The 4903-nt window shown below is 38.8% G+C and overlaps 1 non-coding gene across 1 annotated transcript; it reads left to right on the forward strand.

Moving 5' to 3' along the window:
• Positions 1 to 3461: 3461 nt before the first annotated feature.
• Positions 3462 to 3568, forward strand: LOC122649214. Its single transcript, XR_006331189.1, has one exon. It is a non-coding gene; the product is annotated as a small nucleolar RNA R71 (small nucleolar RNA).
• Positions 3569 to 4903: the final 1335 nt, after the last annotated feature.

Consider the following 4903-nt stretch of genomic DNA (forward strand, 5'->3'; position numbering starts at 1 on the left):
TGAATTAGAGAGGTAGAGAATGAGAAATAAAATAAAAATAATGGAGAATGAAAATTCCTAATACAATGGAGGGATTAATGGAGATGAGAATACTAATAAAATAAAATTAATAGAAGAAGAAAGAGGTAGAGAATAAGAAGAAGAAATTAGAAACTAGAAGAATTAAGAGGTTAAGAAGAAGAAGAAAATAAAAATAAGAATTTGATACTCCCTTCTACCAAAGTTGAAAGTGCATGAACTAATTAGGCTTTGCATGAATGTAGTTGAAGAAGCTTGAACATTTGAATAATCCTTGCATGGCTTCTTCTTCCAAGTCTTCTAAATTTTCTCACTAGAATTAGAAGCTTAGACCAGAAAGCTTTAAAACTAAACTAGAATTAAAGGGTTACAACCATATTGAAGACACAAATAAATTAAAGCATGAATTAAACCTATTACAACCATTAAACTAAGCTCATAAATCAAACTAGAAAACTTAGAAAACCAAAAATTGGAAGTGAAGAGAGAAATTTCACTAATGAATTGAACAACTTTACAAGAGAATGCTAAGGGGTATTTAATAGGGGGAAGGAGAGGAGAAGGGAGAAGAGGCCTTTGGTTTTGGGGGCTTCTCTCCTTCTAAAACTGTGGAGGGGAGAGAGAAGGGAATCTCCAAATAAAAATATTCCCTTCTCCTTCCTTTACAATAAAACTTAAACCCCAAGAAAATAAAAAAAAAATGGAAAGTAATAGATATGTACAAAGCTTAGTCCATAAACCTTCTATTTTCCAAAAAGTGACTTTCTAATTCTATTCTTGTGCTTCCTTTTCTTTGTAAGCGTCTTCTCCAAGCAATGAGATCAAGGCATCTTTGACTTTTCAACCTTCCATGGATGAGAGAATATTTTTCAAAAGAAATCTATCCATAGTACAATTCTAAAAGTGCCCTTGGAAAGTTGGAGGAGAGAGAGAATAAGGGTGATGACTAGGATTCCACTCAAAATAATTAATGCAATACCCATCATGTCCTCCAAAAATCATGGAGCCTTGGTGCTCCTAAAAAAAAAGTGGGCAGCTTAGTGCATCTTCAAAAATTGTGGAGGGTAGTGGCAGTGTGGGTCCCCCCATGTGGGTAGCAGTTCCTCTCTCTCTTCAAGATTGAAAAATTATCGAAACGGTCCTGTACTTGTAGTGGATCTCAACCATTGATTAGAAATACCTTCTTTGATGACAAAAATATCCTTGGGAAGTGGCAGAATGGCTATGGGCTTGCATTACAGCTCATTTCTGACCCATTATCCTTTCTTGGCCTGAAAAGAAAAATCAACTGCATGGAGGCCTAAACGAATGCGTAGCTAAATTCCGTCACATCCATCGTGCTCAAAATTTAGTCCTCTTTACAGCCATGCAAAAATATTGGGCAGCTATACGGGTAAATTTGGATATGCAGCTCCCGATAGTCCAGAATAGCAATAAATAGCCCAAAAACCTGAAAAGCACAAGAAAGCACCAAGTAACTCTGTCCAATGTGGTAAAATGCATGCTTTATGCCATAAGATTTTACACATAAATGTGCTCATCAGGCTCCCTAAAATGATAGGGGGAAGCTTAGTTGTGGTGGCTGTATCCATATCAAGGATAAAAAAGTCCGCAGGAAAGTACAACTCACCCACCTTCACTAAAACATCCTCTAGCAATCCACGAGGTATCTTGACTGAACGATCAGCCAACTGAAGGATGACCACAGTGGGTTTCAACTCTCCTAAGCCAAATCTATCATATACCGAACTAAGAAAAATATTCACACTAACCCCTAAATCAAGTAGTGCCCTACTGATGGAAAGATCTCCAATGATGCAAGAAATAAGAGGTGCACCTGGATCTTTAAGCTTAGGGCGTAGATGGCTGAAAATTACAGAGCTAACCTGTTCAGTCAAATGGATGGTCTTAGGGATTTGAATTCTCAACTTACACTTTTGGGTGCAGAGGTCTTTCAAAAAAGAAAAGAGGATGAATAGAAAAAAGGAAAGATCGAGCTTGCCAAAGAGTACAACGGAAAGAAGAAGAGTCATTAAGAGAAGGGGAACTATTTACAAGGTAGCTTGCTTACTTAGTGCTTGTGCTAAGGAAGGGTAGGTCTAGAGGGAAGTTGTGAGCGTTACGTTCATCCATAACTTCCATACCAAGGTTAGCTCGGTTGATGATATCAGCCCAAGTGTTAATTACACGACCTTGACTGTCAACTACGGATTGATTGAAATTGAAAGGAACTTGCTTGATAGCATCCAAAAGAGGAAGATTGATGCGAACTTGTTGGAATAAGTCAATCATCTCTTACATCTTTGCACCCTTTTTATCCGAAAAGGCTGGGGATGGTGTCTGAAGGGCTTGGGGAAAAGGGACCTTTGGAATGTAAGAATCAGGTGATGGTCCCTCCACAATAGGAATGTGCAACCCCTTCCTTGGGAACTGATGAGTGACTACCGCAGGTGGTGTTTCAGCAATGGGCTCATGTGTGTCCCCATCACCACCTGAATTCTCAAGGGTTGACTCAGCCTCTGCTTGGCTTTGAGAATTAGTGGGCAAAGTCCCATTAGTAGTTAAGGGTGCATCGGGTTTTTCCACCCTTTTACCACTTCTCAAGATTGTGACCGATTGGACTTGCTCTTTTCCTGTACCCGTTTGACTGTTTGGGTTACCTATTGGCTGACTTGGCAATTGACCAGCCTCCCTCCTGCTTATAGCATCAACTAGTTGACCAAGTTGGTTCTCTAGCTTATTAATGGACTGAGTATGTGAGTGTAGCAGTTGTGTGTTCTGCTCGAGTCCACTTAATGCTTTTAGCACCTTCTCCTCAAAGGATTGATTCTGTTGGGATTGAGGATATGGTGGTTGTCCACCCCTATAGGCATTGGATTGAACATTAAATGGTGGCCCATATGGTGGGTTTAGGGGATTACTAGGTGATGAGTTTCTCCATGAAAAGTTCAGGTGATTTCGCCATCCCGGGTTATAAGTATTGGAAAATGGATCATTACCCGGTTCAAGAAAACCTTGAGCCACTTGTACCTGATCCTGAACAAACTCAGGATATTGTGCAACCGAAGGGCAGTCCATCACATAATGACTAGGGCTAGCACATAAGGCACAAGCGTCAATCTGATTAGATGGAGAAAAATTCATTGGGAAAGGGAGCATCGAGCTCTGTCCTACAGACATCAAATAATACAATTTCTTAGACAGCATGTCAACCTTAGCGGTCATTTCTACAGCTGGATTGATCTCATAGAGACCACCCTTCTTTGGCTACCCTGTGTATGGAATCTCAATTCGAGAGGCTGAAGCATGATGTTGGGAATTCTCACTAAGAGTTTTAAAAAGATCACATGCTTCGGTCTCATTCTTGTGCATAAAAGTCCACCATCTGTTTATATCGGTCACGAAGACCATCATAAAAATGCAGGACTAACTGCCATTTTGGGACAGCATGGTGGGGGCACTTCCGAAGTAATTCCTTAAGTCTTTCCCATGCTTCATGAAATTGCTCGCCCTCTAATTGGAAAAAACTGGTAATAGCTTGCCTAAGGTTATTAGTCCGGCCAATGGGAAAGAATTTTTTCAAAAATTCCTACTGCATTCCCACCCATGTAGAAATCCTAACCGAATCTAGGGAATGAAGCCAATGTTTAGCTTTGCCCTTTAAAGAGAATGGGAACAGAAGCAACTTTAGGGCATCTTCAGAGAGGTTTTGGATTTTGACTGTAGAGCATACCTCTAAGAATTCATCAAGATGTTTATAAGGCTCCTCATTAGCAAGTCCATAATAGGATGGTAACATTTGTATGATACTGGACTTGATCACATATTGAGCAGCCTGAATGGCAGGCAACTGAATACAAGATGCAGGAGTATAGGCATTTGGAGTAAAGTGCTCACTCAGTGGCCATCTTGGCTGATCCTCATCACCCATTTTATTACTATCCTTCAGTCTAGCCAAAGATCGCTCTATTTCCAGGTCAAGGGTAGTCAAGTTGGGGAGCAAAGAATGACGACCATGCATAAAACAAACAACTGGCTGAACGTTCTAAACTAAGCAGAGAATTAAAACTAATAAGCAGAAAAGTAACTAATTTAAAACTAAACAAAAATACTTACCTGGTGATGGCAGTTGCACAAATCCATTGTCGCTTGAACTTGCCGCTCCCGATGAACGATTGCAGAAATACATTTATGATCTTAAAGGGATGGGGAAATAAAATTAAACCTAAACAATCCAATCTAACACTTGAAATAAAAATTGCATAAGTTAAACCCTAATTACATGAAATCTAAGAACTAAAACCAAAACTAAAGAAGAGTAAACCAAAAGAAAGATTTCTCCCTCGCTCGATCTACTAGGCTGGCTGCAAAAACAAAAATAAACGTTAGTTAGACTGAACTAAAATTAAACTAATGAAGAGATTAAAGAGAAAATTTCTGAAATTATGATATTGAAACTAAAACAAAATAAAATAAAACAACTAAATCAATTTTAGCAATCGTGCTTCAGTTCCCCGGCAACGGCGCCAAAATTTGATCGTGTCATTAAGTGATCAAAAATAAACCCTAAAACTACAAATAATAATATAGTGGTAAGAAAGGGATTGAACTACGAGGAACTGGAAGGCTAAATTAACTAAGATGATAAGATAGAAGTAGTAGAATTTAAATAGCAATAAATTCCAATTAAACTAAGCAACAAGGCTAAATAAACAAGGATATGAAGTTATGAGAAGAAGGCTATCTTTAGGGTTCGAATCCCTAATGGAGTTATTATTCAATTTTGATGCACGCTTCAGTTTATTACAACTACAGGTCAAATAACACCACAGAATGTAGGGTTCCTCCTAGGTATGGTTTATCTTGACGAGTACTATCATCCTTT

This window comes from Telopea speciosissima, chromosome 1 (assembly GCF_018873765.1).
Source record: "Telopea speciosissima isolate NSW1024214 ecotype Mountain lineage chromosome 1, Tspe_v1, whole genome shotgun sequence".
In the NCBI taxonomy this organism is placed as follows: Eukaryota; Viridiplantae; Streptophyta; class Magnoliopsida; order Proteales; family Proteaceae; genus Telopea; species Telopea speciosissima.